General features: G+C 45.9%; 1 long non-coding RNA gene across 2 annotated transcripts in view; it reads left to right on the forward strand.

Moving 5' to 3' along the window:
- The window catches only part of LOC115657500, a 63,817-nt gene that overhangs the window by 17,715 nt on the left and 27,030 nt on the right, over positions 1-19,072 (forward strand). For both annotated transcript variants that reach the window (XR_004001987.1, XR_004001986.1), the window contains exon 2: positions 2,169-2,288. This is a non-coding gene — a long non-coding RNA (uncharacterized LOC115657500). The remainder of the gene's footprint in view (positions 1-2,168; positions 2,289-19,072) is intronic.

The following is a 19,072-nucleotide window of genomic DNA, read 5'->3' on the forward strand; positions in this document are numbered from 1 at the left end:
TTAGGCCAAACAGTGTCCAGATTAATAACCCTAAAAATGACTATGGAGACTGTTTTATAGCTTTATGTGGCTGAACTGTACTTCTAACTTCTCTATTACTGCATGGGAACATTTTGTTGTTGTTTTTTGAGAAAAACAGTATTTGATGTAAAGACCTATCCCTAAGTTCTCAAAATCAGATTAATTTTCTATCAGTTTGATGCTTTTAAATTCTAAGGATCTGATGTATATTGTTTTAAGGAGCCTCAACTTGGCATTTCTTGCATCCACTAAGTTGCAGGTGCAAATAATTGCAGACACAATTGACGTCCTTGGGAAGTCTAAACATGTGTCTTAAGAGCATGGTCAGATATTTGTATTTCTAAAAGACAAATATTTGCACAAAATGGATGACCACTTCTAAAAATAAAGTCCTAACAGCACAAAGTGTAGTGTAGCAACTATTCCAGAGTATGCTGAATTTCTTTCTAAAATACAGCAGTTATTTTTTATAACTCCGTTTTTGCCTAACTTCTCATGCTCTTCTGCACAATAACAAAACTGATGAGGTACATGTCTAGACTGATACTACCTCCAAACCCAATGTTCTACGATTTTACATTGTACATTTGATAAATATTATTTATTATAATAAATAATTATCTTGTAAGTATAGAGTTCAAAGTACCAGTCAGTCCTAAACTTTTTAGGACTAAATTTCCACCCAGGGGCCCTATGCAGAGATTTTGGTACTGTGATGGGGTGTACCAGGCCCTCTGAGACACCCTGCTGGAGGCCTTGTGGTCCTACCACACCCTTCCCGAGGATAGGAGCAGTGAAGATAGGTAGAACCCTGCACAGATACACAAATGTGTATCCACATCCTATCCATGATCTACAAAAATGATCTACAGATATCCACATCCACAGATATCTGCAGATTTTCAGGGATCTACACCGGATGCCGGACTGAGGCTCAAAGGCACCCACCACTCTGGAGCCTGGTCAGGGAGAGACATGCTGGCAGCTGTGTGGAGCCACGGTGGACCCTCCAACTGCCTTGGGTGCGGGGGCCTGAGCAGCCCCCCACCCAGTGTCCCAGTCTCCTGCCCAAGGCAGGTGGAGGAACCCAGGCTCCCCACAGCTGCCCATCCAGCTCTCTCTGACCCAGCTCTGGCCAGGAGGGTGGCTCGGAGCCGCAGCCCAGCTACGATAAGAGCTGGGCAGGCAGCAGTGCAAAGCTGTTATGGACCCTCCATCTGCCTTGAGCAGGGGGCCCAAGCAGCCCTGCCCCACAGCCTCCCTGCCCATTGTCCCTGAGCCCAACCCCTGCCCAGGGCAGCTGGAGGATCCACACTGTGGTTCCTCACAGCTGCCTGCCCACTCTTACTGTCAGAGCCTTGTGTGGATACAGAATTTGTATCCACATCCATGCTGGTATCCACAGAAATGATCTGTGGATATAAAGCGGATACCCACGGATTTGCAAGGCTCTAAGGCTGGGTCCTCCAGACTGCCTAGAAAGGCTCCACACAAGCAGTCAATCAGAGCCCAGCATCGTCAGATAAAAGGAGCTGCAGGGCCTGAGTGGGTCAGTTCCTGGCTTGGACCAGAGAGGTGAGGCAGGGTGCTTTGGCCCAGGGACATTTGAGGGGCTGCACTTGCTAAACCTGGGAGTGAGAGGAATTGAGAGCTCTAGCCCTAAGTAATGGACAGAGACAAGAATCCAGGTGGGAAAAGGCCCAGGGAGTGTAGCAGCAACCAAGTACAGTACATGACTGCTGTGTGTAGGGTTCCTGGAATCTGTAGCAGTGGGTGGTCCTGGGTCCCCCCACCAGTAAGTGCTGGAGTGGTTTAAGCCTCCGAAAGAGACATGGCTAGTTTATAAACCCAAGCTGCCCGTCCAGTTCTCTCTGACCCGGCTCTGGCCAGGAGGGCGGCTCGGAGCCGCAGCCCAGCTATGATAAGAGCTGGGCAGGCAGCAGTGCAAAGCTGTTATGGACCCTCCACCTGCCTTGAGCAGGGGGCCCGAGCAGCCCTGCCCCCCAGCTTCCCTGCCCATTGTCCCTGAGCCCCAAGAAAAGGGGCTAGATTTAAAAGGGCCCAGAGACAATGTTGAATGCCCTGGTGAGGGTAGACCAGTAGTTCTGGCAGGACTCTTTACTAACCCCTTTACTAACCTCCTTTAGGAGCCTGAGCAGAGGGCTGGATTGAAAGGAGGAGCCCAAGAGGGGCTGAAGAGAGAAAGAACCCTCAGGAAGGAGGGGCTGAGTCCAGCCTGAACAAGGGATTGGAAGATTTTTGCTTGGGTATGTTTTGGACTTGAATATCCCCAAACGGGTTTCTTGATCCATTTAGATGATGTGACTTGGCCAGGGGGCTGAGCCATTGAAGACCTGCCTAATGAAGGTGAGTGTCTGCAAGGGGTGCCGGGAGCAGGACAAAGATTGTGGTATCACACATAACTGATAGCAGGTTCTTGAGGTGAGTGACCCCATCATGTTTACCCAGTACATTATGGCCACATCCATTTTGTGTACATAACCAGATATTTGCACAAGTACACATGGTACCCAGTTCACATATGCACAAATACAGGTGTATGTATATGTAGTTTTGTGGTACACAATCAAAAGGCTGATTTCTGGCTACAAGAAAATCTCACCCTGAAAAGGAAAAAAAAAATCAGAATTTATTTTATTCCTGCTAAATGAATATCTTAGATTTATGCTTTAGTGAATGATTTAATCCATTCATTTCTTTAATAATAGTATGTGTAGGAACTGAATAATGCTTGCTAAGGCAATCAGTTATTCAGGTCTGTATTCAGTAGTAGCTGGGATGTCTCACGAGGCACTTTACAATCAAAATTATGACTAGGTTGCAAAGAATGAGTGTAACTTACTTCATTGAGGTTTTTATAGTATTTAATCTAAAAAGATGGGAGGTACTTACCATAAGGCAACTACTGTAGAACTCTTGCCTTCTGCCCCGTCCTTTCTCCACTTCAAACTTTGTCCTCTCTAGGTTCAGCCCTTCCCTTTCCTGGCTACCTGCTATCAATCCTGAGTTTGCAGGTTTTCCTTTGAGCTGCCAAACACTTACCATACATTTACAGGGAGGCACTGTTTCTTCTGCTGTGCCCAGTGCAATAATAAAACAAAGGACATGAAAATAAGCTACATCACTAAAAATAAACTAAATCACTAAAAATATTGAAAGGAGCCATGCAAACAGCATGTGCAGTTTTCAGAAGTATCAATTCTGTGAGTAAAACCCAAAGCTACAATGATGGAATATTTTACATGTTAAATTGAGACCAGTAACACATTTTACATAGATTACTGAACCATCCCATACTAATGGTCTCTTGGTCACTGCCAGTGTGGGATGGAGTCATCCTGGTGACCCTGCACATGAAAGGCTTTATGTAGTCTGCCACCTATCCCTTAAACTAGCCAGTCCGTCTGGGTAAAGCTGTTGCACAAAAGAGTAACAATGGCAGAGAAAATCCAACTGAAAACATCCTGGTTGGTATGGCTTATCACGGTCTTGAAATCTGAATTAATTTCTCATTCCTATCAGTGGGAATTCAATTGTGAATGTAGGGAATTAAGTGTTCTCTTCAGTGTAAATACCCCCATGTCCCCATACCATGACAGGAAGCAGATATCCCTGTTTAGGAAGCACTGTACCAGAACTTGATCCTGGAGCAGTTTGAGACTTTTATTTAGCTGAGGTACATGATGCAGGAGAGATCTGACAGCTCTTATGAGATTCATGTGGTGCCAAGTAGCTCAGTATGAGTCTGATCCAGTAGCCCTCTATGATATTCCAGGGTGTAATCCAGATCAGTGAGCAGCTGTGTCACTCTGGCCCTGCAACCTTGGGTGCCTCGCAGTGCTTCGCTGTTGTATCTTCCAACTTTGGTTGCTCACAATCAGCCTGCAGCATGCAGGTTACACTCTGAGTATCTGTGTAAAGCCACAGCCCTGTCCAGCAGTTCTGACCCCAGCAGCCTGTCAACAAACACCAGTCATTCTCTGGCTCCCAGCAGCCTTGGTTACTATATGCAGGGTGACCCCAATACACTCTTGGTCCCAGATTTTCCCCAAAAACACATTGTCTGCACTGTCCAGCCCTCTCCTCACAATGCTGGATTAGTTTTGATTAAAGAATAAAACAAGTCTATTTAACGGCAAAGAGATTTTAAGTGAACCCAAGTAATGAGGCATTAAAGTCAGAAATGGTTACAAGAAAAATAAAGAGAAAACACTTTCTAATTTGACATACTAGACTTGGTTCAAGATGAAGTCCCACACCATATGTTCCAGTAACATTGCTGACTGAACTCTCACACCAGGATCTGCTCCCAAGGTCCACTGGCTGTTTTCTGGCTGGTTTACCTCTTGGGTGAAAGAGAGATTTACAGGAACAGAGAACTTGGGGGTGTTTTTGCCCCTCACTTTTATAGTTCAGTCTCACTTTGAATTGCATTTTCTTGAGTAACCCCTAGATAAAGTTATTTCCAGATGAGTGCAAGGAGACAGAGTCTGGTGGGGAAGAGGTGTTATGCTGTTGCTTTTCACCTCTGCTTGTTAAAGGTGTGTCTACACTACGAAGTTAGGTCAATTTTATAGAAGTCGATTTTTAGAAACCGATTTTATACAGTCGATTGTGTATGTCCACACTAAGCGCATTAAGTTGGCTGAATGCGTCCTCACTACTGTGGCTAGCATCGACTTACAGAGCAGTGCACTGTGGGTAGCTATCCCACAGTTCCTGCAGTCTCCACTGCCCATTGGAATTCTGGGTTAAGCTCCCAATGCCTGATGGGACAAAAACATTGTCATGGGTGGTTTGGGGTACATGTCGCCAGGCCCCCCTCCCTCCCTCCGTGAAAGCAAAGGCATACAATTGTTTCGCGCTTTTTTTCCTGGGTTACCTGTGCTGTTGCCATACCATGGCAAGCATGGAGCCCACTCAGCTCACCGTCACCATACATCTCCTGGGTATCGGGCCCCTGCCCCATAGACCCAACCGGTCCCCCCGCCCCTTCTCCGCAAGCCGGCTGCACGATCTGCAGCCGGTCCGTTTTCAAACCGCGCCAAGGAAACACCTCTACACACTCGTGCTCCACACCCTTCACTTCCTCACTCTCGTGTCCTGCCCCGATACAAAGTGGCGGGACCTCCTGCCACCTCTGGAGGGTGAGGAGCCCCGGTGGGCCAGCCTATACTCTACCCTGGTCCCGAGACCCGCCGGGGCTATCAGTTGGCGGCTCCTTCATGGGGCCGTAAGCACGGGCGTGTACTTGGCACGGTTTACCCCTGTCCCAGACACCTGCCCTTTCTGCGGCATGAGAGAGACCCTGGCGCACGTTTACTTAGAGTGCGCCAGGTTGCAGCCCCTGCACCGGCTCCTCATTAACATCCTATTACGTTTCTGGCTGCACTTTTCCCCTCACCTCCTTCTCTACGCACTCCCTATCCGTGGCCCCACAAAGTCCCGGGACCTCCTGGTCAACCTCCTCCTCGCCCTGGCTAAAAAGGCCATCTACACGACCAGGGAGAGGAGGTTGGCCGATGGAGACTCCGGTGACTGTGGGACTTGTTTCCGCTCCATGGTCCGTTCACGAATCCGGGCGGAGTTCCTTTGGACGGTGTCCGCTGGCTCCCTTGACACCTTTGAGGAGCAGTGGACGCTGTCCGGGGTTCTCTGCTCGGTGTCCCCGTCAGGTTCCCTTCTTATGACCCTTTGACCGCACTCCTGTCCCTGTTCTTTTATTAGTTGTCCCCCATAATCAGTGGGTTCTGTGGTCCTGTGGTTCCTCCCCTTAGGCTGGGGGAGGATCTTTAGCAGGACTTCCCGGAAACCCAATAGATACATCTCCTGGGTGCTGCTGGCAGACACCATACAGCATTGCTACACAGCAGCAGCTCCTTGCCTTCGTGGCAGACAGTGCAGTAGGACTGATAGCCCGTGTATGTCTCCTGGGTGCTCTTGGCAGACCTCAGTGAGGTCAATCAGGGCACCTGGACAGACATGGTCCTAGAGCACCGAATGGGAGCCAGAGACTCCAGGTCTTTCTCTTCTTTAAGTTTCATCTCATGGAGATTCAGTCCTGCCTGGAATATCATGCGAGCTGGAGTCTTCTGCCTTAGGCTGCTCTCCCAGCCAGCACCACCGCACAGTTGCACCTACCCCAGCCTACCCCCTGCTTCCATGGATCAAGAAGCCTGAACAGTAGTAAGGAGCAGTTCAATTATAGGCTGAGCAAGTGAAGAATGTTAGAGTGTTAGAATGTGCCTTTGAACGTTTAAAAGCTCTCTGGTGATGTTTGCTGACTAGGTCAGACCTCAGCGCAACCAACATTCCCATTGTTATTGCTGCTTGTTGTGTGCTCCATAATATCTGTGAGAATAAGAGGGAGACATTTATGGTGGGATGGGAGGTTGAGGCAAATTGCCTGGCATCCGATTTTGAGCAGCCAGACACCAGGGCAATTAGAAGAGCACAGCAAAGCACGCTGCATATCAGAGAAGCTTTGAAAACCAGTTTCATGACTGGCCTGGCTTCAGTGTGACAGTTGTGTGTGTTTCTCTTTGATGCAAACCCACTCCCTTTACTGATTTTAATTTCCTATAAGCCAACCACCCTCCCCCCTTCAAAATAAAGTAACTATTATTTTGAAACCATGCATTCTTTCTTTATTAATAAAAAAATGAGATAACGGACAAGGTAGCCTGGGTAGGGTGGGGGAGGAGGAAGGACAAGGCCACATTTCTTATTGTAGCCAAACTAAAAATCAAACTGTTTGAATGATAGCATTCTGTTGCTTGGGCCATCCTCTGGAGTGGAGTGGCAGGGTGCCCAGAGCATCCTCCACTCCCCCGATTCTTGGGCATCTGGATGAGGAGGCTATGGAACTTGGGGAGGAGGGAAGGCAGTTATACAGTGGATGCAGTGGGGGCCTGTGCTCTTGTTGGATTTCCTGCAGCTCCAACAGACCCTTCATTGTGTCCGTTTGCTCCCCCATTAGCCTCAGCATCATGTCCTGCCTCTGCTCTTCACACTCACTTAATTCTTTCCTGGCCTCTGCCACTAAATGCCTCTATGCATTAAGCTGTTTCCTATCAGTGAGGGTGGACTGCATGAGCTTGGAAAACATGTCATCACGAGTGCATTTTTCTCACCTTCTAATCTGTGATAACCTCAGGGACGGAGATTCATAGATTCATAGACTCTAGGACTGGAAGAGACCTCAAGAGGTCATCAAGTCCAGTCCCCTGCCCTCATGGCAGGACCAAATACTGTCTAGACCGTCCCTGATAGACATTTATCTAACCTACTCTTAAATATCTCCAGAGATGGAGATTCCACAACCTCCCTAGATAATTTATTCCAGTGTTTAACTACCCTGATGGTTAGGAACTTTTTCCTAATGTTCAACCTAAATCTCCCTTGCTGCAGTTTAAGCCCATTGCTTCTTGTTCTATCATTAGAGCCTAAGGTGAACAAGTTTTCTCCCTCCTCCTGATGACACCCTTTTAGATACCTGAAAACTGCTATCCTGTCCCCTCTCAGTCTTCTCTTTTCCAAACTAAACAAACCCAGTTCTTTCAGCCTTCCTTCATAGGTCATGTTCTCAAGACCTTTAATCATTCTTGTTGCTCTTCTCTGGACCCTCTCCAATTTCTCCACATCTTTCTTGAAATGCGGTGCCCAGAACTGGACACAATACTCCAGTTGAGGCCTAACCAGCACAGAGTAGAGCAGAAGAATGACTTCTCATGTCTTGTTTACAACACACCTGTTAATGCATCCCAGAATCATGTTTGCTTTCTTTGCAACAGCATCACACTGTTGACTCATATTTAGCTTGTGGTCCACTATGACCCCTAGATCTCTTTCTGCCATACTCCTTCCTAGACAGTCTCTTCCCATTCTGTATGTGTGAAACTGATTCTTCCTTCCTAAGTGGAACACTTTGCATTTGTCTTTATTGAACTTCATCCGGTTTGCCTCAGACCATTTCTCCAATTTGTCCAGATAGATCATTTTGAATTTTGACCCTGTCCTCCAAAGCAGTTGCAATCCCTCCCAGTTTGGTATCGTCTGCAAACTTAATAAGCATACTTTCTATGCCAACATCTAAGTCGTTGATGAAGATATTGAAAAGAGCCGGTCTCAAAACAGATCCCTGCGGAACCCCACTTGTTATACCTTTCCAGCAGGACTGGGAGCCATTAATAACTACTCTCTGAGTACGGTTATCCAGCCAGTTATGCACCCACCTTATAGTAGCCCCATCTAAATTGTATTTGCCTAGTTTATCGATAAGGATATCATGCGAGACCGTATCAAATGCCTTATTAAAGTCTAGGTATACCACATCCACCACTTCTCCCTTATCCACATGACTCGTTATCCTATCAAAGAAAGCTATCAGATTGGTTTGACACAATTTGTTCTTTACAAATCCATGCTGGCTGTTAGGAGGGATGGGGGGCGTGTAGAAACATTCTACGCACTACAATTCTGGTGGGACTGCATGGTCACCTGTGCTGCTGAGTTCGTCATGCTGACCAAACAGGAAATGAAATTCAAAAATTCCCGGGGCTTTTCCTGTGTACCTGGTTAGTGCATTGGAGTTCAAAGTGCTGTCCAGAGTGGTAACAATGGAGCACTCTGGGATAGCTCCTGGAGGCCAATACCATCGATTTGCACCCACACTACCCCAAATTCGATCGAGCAAGGTCGATTTTAGCGCTACCCCCCTTGCCGGGCAGGAGTACAGAAGTTGATTTTAGGAGCCTTTTAAGTTGATGGAATGGGGTTGGTTGCGTGGACGCATTCATATTAAAATCGACCTAACGCGACTGTAGCAGAGTGGATCTCTGCTCCCGCCCTGAAGGGGTTAAAAACAGCCCAGGAAAGGGGCTGGGGCTGGAGAAAGCAGCCCTTTTACGCTGGGCTGATTGGGGAAGTGGCTGCAGCTGGAGGCCACACCCCAAACTGAGCGACAGGGCCTAATAAGAAGGCCAGGGAAGCCAAGGGCAGACAGTCTTCCTCTGTTTGTAGAGGGAGAAGGGCCTGGCTGCCGAGAACCAGAGCAGGTACCTAGGGTAAAGCAGTGCTGGGGAAAGGCAGAGGAGCTGGGGAGCTCCTGCCTGGAAAGCCCCAGGCTGTGGCCTAGAATTAGGCCAGGAGGTACTGGGGTTGCAGGGTGCAACCCAGGGGTAGGCCAAGGCAGCAGGTCCAAACCCCTTTGCTGATGATGAGTGGCTGATACTGCAGTCTGCCCCAGGGTGTGGGGCCAGACAATGACTGGCAGTAGCCTACATTGAAGCAAACTGGGGACAGGGGAAAGGTTTTTTTCCCAGGGAGGGGAAATCCCTAAGAAAGAGGAAGGGGTTACTGCCAGGGGCAGAACCCCACGTAAAAGGGGCACTGGGATCCAGGGAGGGACACGAGGCCTGTAACAGGAAACAAGGCGGATCACCAGCCTGCAGAGGGCGCTCCACTGGAACCTGAGCTAATTCCTAAAGTGACCAACAGGAGGTGCTGTGGGGGTGAGTCCACCTGTTTACGGTGACTAAATTCGACCTAACCCCGTAGTGTAGACCAGGTCTAAGATACAGATCTGAGTCTCTTGCCTTCCCCCGCTTCCATGCCAAAGAATGAACACAACAGGTGATGGCTAAGGCAACGATTATGTTATGGAGTCCATGACTTCCATTGACCTTTGTGATATTTTCTGCCTCGAGACTGGAGCTCCCAGCCAGCCGCGCTCCTACAGCTCCCTGCCCTGGTGGGGGGACTTTGCAGCTGCCCAGCTGTGGTGGGGGGCTGGCAGACCCTGAAGCTGCAGGGTTGCCCTGCTGCCCTCCACCGCATGCCACAGCTGGACAGCTGTAGGGAGTCCCTGCTGGCTGGGCAGGTGCATGGGGTTGCCCCAGCACCTGCTGTGGCTAAACAGCTGCAGGGAGTCCCCACTGTCTGCCGTGACTGGGCAGCTGGTGCACCCCACAGCTACCCAGCCGTGGCCGGTGGCAGGGGCACTCTCTGCAGCTCCCAACTGCCCCAGGGGTGAGGGGACCCTGCAGCAGCCCAGCCCCAGCAGCAGGAGGACCGTGGAGCTCCCATGCATTGCAGCGGTGCAGGACCAGGAGCCCCAGCAGCAGTGGATGCTGAATCCACCTATCCCTTTTTTCAGGGATATTTTTAGTGAAAGTCAGGGACAGGTCACGGCTTCTGTGAATTTTTGTTTATTGCCCGTGACCTGTCCTTGACTTTTACTTAAAATATCCATGACAAAAACTTAGCCTTAGTGATGACCCATCAGCTTTGACACCTGGCTAGAAGCATCAACTTGTTCTTTGTCTCTGAGAAAGAGCTTTACCCACTTCCCAGGCTTGTCTGGTAAACACACTTCAGTCATGATTTCATGCTATGTTCATAACTTTACATATAATTTTACATATATTTCACCATGATGTTATTGACCAGCAAGTGATTAGGTTTTAATGATTGACCAGCAAGTGATTAGCTTTCAATGATACCTGTTCGTACAAAGTTTATTACAATAGTGTGTAGGGCAGGGGTAGGCAACCTATGGCACCAGTGTCGAAGGCGGTACGCAAGCTGATTTTCAGTGGCATTCACACTGCCCAGGTCCTGATCACTGGTCCGGGGGGCTCTGCATTTTAATTTAATTTTAAATGATGCTTCTTAAACATTTTAAAAACCTTATTTACTTTACATACAACAATAGTTTAGTTATATATTATAGACTTACAGAGAGAGACCTTCTAAAAACATTAAAATGTATTAGTGGCACGCAAATTAGAGAGTGAATAAATGAAGACTGGGCACACCACTTCTGAAAGGTTGCTGACCCCTGGCGTAGGGTCTGAATACAGAGATACCTTCTGTCACATGCTCCTTTAGACAAGTAGGCCCATTGTAGTCAATGGAACTACTTGCCTGAGTTAAGGATTATTTGCCTGAGTAAAGATTTCAAGATCTTGCTCATAATTGACAAAGGTGAAGGTTGATGAACATTTTAAAATCTGTTGGTTAAAAGTTCATTTTGGGATGAGGATTACCTTTTAAAAAATCCCATTTTAAGTCATGGTTTACAAGGCCAAACAACTATACCTAAGCATTGTGATTACAGAATCCATCCCTATTCAGTCATACCTTAAAATAGGATAAGTAACACAAGCCGAACAACTAAAAGTCCTGAGCTGCTGCCAGTGGAACTGTCTCACTTCACTTCTAACATGTTTGCTCATAAAAGGGCAAACTTAAGTATGACTCAGAAACATGCTGAGCTGAGTGTTGTTAAAGCTGAAAGGGAACTTCACCTGTAATCTAAACATCTCAAATCAATATATCAAATGCAATTTAAAAAAATCAATATTAGCTCCATGTATAATATATGTAGTCTATAGACAAACACCTAGCTTTCACCATGATTAATACATTCCTATTGCTCTTTTTGATCACTGGAAATAGTTTAACAATGCCAGTTCTGTTTGTCAAAAAAAATAAAATTTGTTTTTAAAAAGTGCTCCATTGACATGATAATGGTATTGGAGACAAACCTGGTGGAGTTAAAAAATCCAAACACTCCTACTAACATTATATTGAGTCTATTGACAATGCTTCATATACTGTATTGTTTTTAGTGTCACAGTAGTTGAGCTGCATATACATCTGAAAGTCCTATGGGATATGTCAGTTGAAATGTCGCATGCACATAAGTTTCAGTGAAACTGTATCTCATACCCTCCTCACTAGAATGTCATTTGATATTTCACACCATGTATCAGCTTGTAATAATCTGTGCCAGATACATGCACCAACCTCAGAAGAGGCATTAGGTGTGTGAACTAATGACCTTTGGTTTCAAAGTACAAGTCTTTAGTGGGAAACTAAAGCAGCAGTTTCATCTGTTCAAGTACAGTAGCAGAGGGAACTGTTATATATGATCAAGTCCCTTCAATTCCAGTAGAGTACAGTACTACATAGATACAAATCATGACACACTGGCCCAACTCCTGCCCAGTTATAGTGGATCTTGGAGGTCCCCCTTGAAACTTAAAGTAGAAATCTGGTTTTAAAGTGGTTTCATAGGAGTGCTGGTTCTGTCATTGCCCTATGATGGAATTTCATTTGTTCATAACAAAATTTTAGTGGATGAACAGCTTATTTTAAAAAATACATCTGTAGTGCCCCCTTGCCAGCAGCACAACTCACCTCACACCTGGTTCAGAAGCCTATTATTTTTGTGGTCACTTCCCACCTGTTTGATTCAGGTTACAAATGTTTGTTCTTTACCCAACCAGCCTTCCATGGATGACCAGTAAGTGCTCTGCAGGCTACTAGCCACCCACATACCATGGTGTGGGAACTACTGGACTATTGGATGGTTTGAAAGAGGGGCAGGGATTCCTGAGACTATCAGCACAACAGGAGGGAAGGAAACGAAACCGTGGAGTGTGAAATAGGAGGGATAGAGGATGTACTATTGGAGGCTTAATAGAGATAGGGAAGCTGGGATAAGAGTATAGTATGGTTTGTGTGAGGAGAAGGTCCAGAGAGAGATGACATACCCATAGAATTTGGAACCTGAATGCCTCCAATGTTGAGGTGTTCAAATCTGTGAGAGAAAGTTCTATGGTTAAGTGAGAGAGAGAGAGTGTCTGGGAGGAGTGGGAGACCAGAATTAAGTGAGCCACAGTCTAGGGAAAGAACATAAGAACATAAGACCGGACGTACTGGGTCAGACCAAAGGTCCATCTAGCCCAGTATCTATCTACCGACAGTGGCCAATACCAGGTGCCCCAGAGGGAGTGAAGCTAACAGGCAATGATCAAGTGATCTCTCTCCTGCCATCCATCTCCATCTCCTCTGATGAACAGAGGCTAGGGACACCATTCTTTACCCTTCCTGGTTAATAGCCATTTATGGACTTAGCCATCATGAATTTATCCAGTTCCCTTTTAAACATTGTTATAGTCCCAGCCTCCCCAACCTCCTCAGGTAAGGAGTTCCACAAGTTAACTGTGTGCTGTGTGAAGAAGAACTTCCGTTTATTTGTTTTAAATCTGCTACCTATTAATTTCATTTGATGTCCCCTAGTTCTTGTATTATGGGAATAAGTAAATAACTTTTCCTTACCTACTTTCTCCACATCACTTATGATTTTATATACCTCTATCACATCTCCCCTTAGTCTCCTCTTTTCCAAGCTGAAAAGTCCCAGCTTATTTAATCTGTCCTCATATGGGACCCATTCCAAACCCCTAATCATTTTAGTTGCCCTTCTCTGAACCTTTTCTAGTGCCAGTATATCTTTTTTGAGATGAGGAGATCACATCTGTACAGAGTATTCAAGATATGGGCGTACCATCGATTTATATAAGGGCAATAATATATTCTCTGTCTTATTCTCTGTCCCCTTTTTAATGATTCCTAACGTCTTGTTTGCTTTTTTGACCGCCTCTGCACACTGCATGGACATCTTCAGAGAACTATCCACGATGACGCCAAGATCTTTTTCCTGACTCGTTGTAGCTAAATTAGCCCCCATCATATTGTATGTATAGTTGGTATGTATGATTTATATTTTTTCCAATGTGCATCACTTTACATTTATCCACATAAAATGTCACTTGCCATTTTGTTGCCCAATCACTTAGTTTTGTGAGATCTTTTTGAAGTTCTTCACAATCTGCTTTGGTCTTAACTATCTTGAGTAGTTTAATATCATCTCCAAAGAGTCTTCTCCACCAACCTTGAATCAGTATTAGGCTCAGAGGAATCCTGTGGCTGACACTCATGGAAACTAAATTTCTGCTACATACAGTGTGCAAAGTGTACTAGGTTGCAGGCCCAAAGAAAAGCTACAAAAAGCCAGTTGGTTGATGATGGGGCTATGGGGAAACCCTTTCTGATTGGCTACTTTCCCCCTTTGTCTCCCTCCTGGGGAAGAGCAGCTAATCAAGGCTGCTGCAGGAACAAGATTGAGTTCTCCCCCTCCTCTCAGGATCTGACTCCATTCTCACAAAAGTGGGGAGGGAGCAAAAGGAGTCCAGCAGGTCAGGGCAATTCCATTCCCTTCTCCTGCCTCCCCTCTTCTGAGCAATGTGCTGGCTCTTCTGCTCTTCCCCTTCCCTTCCTGCAATAGGTGGTTTGGAAGGGGGAAAGGAGATCCTACTGCACCCCTCCCACCCCCACTCCCCCCCACAACCTGGGAGATGGGAGTGAAGAATGTCAGCTCTCCAGGAAGAGCAGAGGTGAGGCTGTGAGGGAAGAACTGATGTGGGGACAGAATTGAGGGTGGGGAGAGGCTGGAGGAGGCAGAACTGATGAGGGACAGAAGATTGATTTGGGGGCAAAATTAATTGTTCGGCAGGGGAATAGGTTGCTGTGTGTTGGGGAGGAAGGGGGTTGATAGACCCTCCCCACTTTTTCAGACCACTTTAAACCCTGGCTAAACAGGGGCCTGATCTGGTGACCACTGCAGTCAGTGGGAGCCTTCCTGTGACTTAGATCAGCTCAAAGCCTATTTCCTAAGGTCTTTTCATATACATAGGGGAATAGATTGCCACATAACTGATATCTCTGAGCTGAAAACTAGATCAAAAATACAGGCAGCTGTGGCAGCAAAAAATGTTATCTTCCACATAGACACAGCATCTGCTTTTTAAAGCATTGTCAGATCGCAGACTGTCTCACAAAATCACTTCTGAACCCCATCTTTACATACCATTCTCATGATTTACTGGGTATGTGGCATATTGAAACACTAGTTGTTTCCTTTTTGCACAAACCACCAGCCTCACTCTGTTATTGTCCCAATTAACTCCTTTCCTTCAAGGTTGCCTATTTCTTCACTAAAAGGAAATGTTGCAATCCTAGGGAAGGAATGGCACAAATTCACTTCAGATTATGACAGCTGTAGTAACTTCTGTGATAACTATCACTAGCTCTTTACCATCTTCAAAGTGTTTTACAACCATTAACTAACTAATCACTATGACAACGCGTCTAAGCAAATGTTATCCCCATTTGACAGATGAGAAAGATGAGCCAGGAGGCAGTTTAACCCTGAAAAATGAGTATGTAAAATGGCATGTTCTTACTCAACAGATGTGCTCCTTTTGTGCGTTCAGAGTCATACATGGTTACCTTTGTGAGACAAATGTCTTTTCTACCTCTTACTCCCATTAGCCCTGCAGAGTCAGCACAGCTATGGGAGATTGAGATGCAAATTCTATTCCATCTTGTGGCTCATCAACATAAGTGTTTGCTAAGCCCCAATCCGTTCTGTAGGTGACAGTGAGGGCTTACTTGGAAGGCAGTAGTGGGTTTGCTCCAATAGACTAATTTGGCCTGCAGAGCCCTTACTGCTGCTGCTGATGTATGAGAGTTGGAATGAATCTAGCTTGAATCTGAGTCCTGGCTGAGTTTGTAGAGCTGACAGAAAATAAATTTTGTTGCTTGTAAACCACTTCTCAAAGTAGAACTGCACTTTAAGTAACTTTCTGATGATGTTGTTTAGATTCCATAAATGTTATTTATGGTACCATTAAAGGCTTAGAAAATAAGATAAATGGATTTATTCAATATGGTAAGGCTTGAAAATTATTAAAGATGCTGTGGAAGCACAGAGAAAGCCCAGAACAGATTCTGTATAAATAGAGCATTGTTTCATTAGCAAAAACATTGCTGTGATTGCAATATTTGATCTCTTCAGAGTATTGTCCAGATGCGAAACTCTTGGCTTCTTGTATGATAGTTACAGTGGGGTCATGAGGTTATTACATGGGGGGGTTGCGAACTGTCAGCCTCCACCCCAAACTCCACTTCGCCTCCAGCATTTGTAATGGTGGTAAATATATAAAAGTGTTTTTAATTTATAAGGGCGGGATCACACTCTGAGACTTGCCATGTGAAAGGAGTCACCAGTACAAAAGTTTGAGAACCGCTGACTTAGGAGAAAGAAGAGAACCGTTTAAACTTTCTTCAGAATATGGAAGAGACTGGGGAAGAGTCTCTGGCCTGGCTCCTTAGTGCCATGCATCTCAGGTCTTGCACCACACCTAGCGCAGCGAGACATGAAGATTTCATTTGTTCTAGCTTTACACCATTGAAAAGGCATCTGGCATCACATGCCCTTTTATATCCTTGTTACCCTCACCCGCTTCCAGTCCAGATCTCTGTGTTGTTTATAGTAACTGTAGGCTTTGAAATGCTCTGGAACTGGGTCAAAAGAGTAATGTGCCTCATTGGAAACTATACTCCAATTTCACTGGTAGATTTCATTCTGTTTCAGAGCTGTCCTGAGAAATAAAAGGAAAGTGGAAAGTCCTGTTATGCAACCAACAGCCATCAGCAGCTAATTCAATTACAACCAGCATGTGTGAAAAGTGGCTTTATTATATTGTGTTCAAGTGTATGGGGTTATTTGATGTGTTTTTATGATGATGGGTGTTGTTTGTTTATTTTTAAACATTTAGGCCTATATCTTCCTATGTGATTTCTCAAAAGTGAACACTACTAGGGCAGTGGGGGGGCGGGAAGGGAGGAGGTGAATCTTCCTCTGCCTGCCATGTGCTGTTGCAGATCAGGTTTTGGGGAAGCTTACCAAATTGACAGCTGGTCAATGTTCAACCAAAGTCTCAGATATTGGAGTTAGATTATGTGCGTGTTCCATCTGACAACACAGACCTTTTTCTTTAGTTTGCCTCTCCCCCTGTCACTGGACACCTGATTATATACAAATTATCATCCCCCTTGGCACAAACAGCCTCTGTGGCACAGGTACAAGTGTGGTTAAGAAAAACAGCATCAAAAGGGCAAGTTCAATATATATTTTCATGATGGATCACCTACTTGAATGGGAAGCTCAATTTAATTATATTCCAGTATAGTCAAATGTTGTACAAGAAGAGCACAGGGCTCTTTGTCAAGTTTAGATCATTGACACCAGGTGGGGCCTTCATAGGCCAGTCATGGGCAGATCATGCCCTAACTCCCATAAAGGGCAACTGCCCCATGAAAAGTCCACAGACTGAACTTTCTAATCAGTGAGGTTGCATATGGTGTAATTCAGAAGTCAGTGTGCCCAAACATGAGAATTGGCTAAGCTCTCCTGCATGCTACCATTGGCTGGGCAGCTCCAGAACACAGCAGGGTTCTGCCAATGTCGATTATCCATGACCCAGCCCCTTCTCTGCCAAGGGGCTGTGGGATAGGGCTGGCTACACCACCCAAGGATTCCCTACTACCAAATAAATCCTTAGTTGCCCAGTTAGAAAAGCTTTATCATCCTTTTGCAGAACCGGAGTGGCAAAAATGGGTTGTCTTAAAGAGTGGGATCCAGACCAATGTTATTGAAGGTGGTAACCTGTGAACCACTGTATCATTATTCAACAGCAGGTACAGGAACCTGAGATACCATCAACACTGTGACATCATCGTGCTGCGTTCAGGGACATGTGTCAGGCATGTCAGTGAATTGTCCACTGGTACCCTTTATTGGACATGTATGCAACCAGAGCTTTGCTCTACGTGTAGTGTTTGACGATACTGCCTTGGAACCTAGCACTACTTTGTTACAAAATGTGTGATATGTTTTGCCCTTTTGCTGTGATTCTACAACTGTTTTAACAGAGACTCGTTTCATTGTTAGTGCTGCCTAGTTTTGGATCTAAATTGCTGGTGTCAATGATCTAAACTTGTACATCAATTTAAAATATTTTTGTCACAATGACATTGCGCCTGCAAGAAGGTAAGATATACTATATAGCCATTCACTGAGACATCAATTACTGTGAATTATGTAGATTAAAAATACAGAGTTCTGAGATGTTAGACCATCATTTTTAATGAAATTGCTTTCCCGGGAACATTTAAATTTAATTTACACAAATGTTATGTCACTTTATCAATTATATCTCCTCCCTTTTCCTCAGAGCTTCTTGGGCATACTTTTTGCCAGACCTATACGCTAACATCAAACAGCAATTGCCATGAATATATTGTGACCATTGTTTTGTCTTACTGATTTTTATATTCCTGAGACAATGGTGATCAGATAGAAACTTGTTAATAGAGTGAAAACACATACTAAAACACATAGGGCTTGGCTAACCTTGAGAGTTACAGCGCTGGTGGTGGCTTTACAGCGCCGTAACTTACTCCTGTCCACAGTGGGGCCATGGCTACACTGGAGAGTTGCAGCGCTGGTGGTGGGTTTACAGCGCTGCAACTTAGTAACTGTCCACACCTGCAAGGCACATCCAGCGCTGCAACTCCCTGGCTGCAGCGCTGGCTGTACACCTGGTCTGCTTGGGGTGTAATGATTGCAGCACTGGTGATGCAATGCTGCTCGTCAAGTGTGGCCACCAAAAGCGCTGTTATCGGCCTCCAGGGTATTAGGAGGTATCCCAGAATGCCTGTTCACAACAAACCGGAAGAGTGGCTGAACTCCGTCCGGGCTCCCCGGAGCTGCTTATCTAAAAAACAAAAACAGCTGCTGTTTGCTCGAGCGAACGGAGGCAGGCAGGGGAATTGCTTTGGAATGTTCACAGCTGTTTGCTTTTGAGTAGAGAAGCCACACGGCAGAGGGAGAGGGGGGAGTCCGTGTTGGAGCAGCTACTTATGTGGTCTGAAGGCTATTTAGGAGTGCACAATTTGCATTTAGTGAATAAGAGGGGTGGGGGAAGGGCTCGAAACTTTTAAATTGATTGCAGGTTGGTGATGTGTTTCTTCCAGTCCTTAGAACTTGCAAGGCAGGGAGCTGACAGCTCCAAAAATCCACTCTCTCTCTCTCTCCCCCACGCTCCCCCTCACCCCCCTCTTTTGAAAAGCACGTTGCAGCCACTTGAACGCTGGGATAGCTGCCTATAATGCACCACTCCCAACACCGCTGCAAATGCTGCAAATGTGGACACACTGCAGCGCTGGTAGCTGTCAGTGTGGCCACACTGCAGCGCTTTCCCTACACAGCTGTACGAAGACAGCTGTAACTCCCAGCGCTGTACAACTGTAAGTGTAGCCATACCCTGGCAAG

Source organism: Gopherus evgoodei, chromosome 9 (assembly GCF_007399415.2).
Source record: "Gopherus evgoodei ecotype Sinaloan lineage chromosome 9, rGopEvg1_v1.p, whole genome shotgun sequence".
Lineage (NCBI taxonomy): Eukaryota > Metazoa > Chordata > Testudines > Testudinidae > Gopherus > Gopherus evgoodei.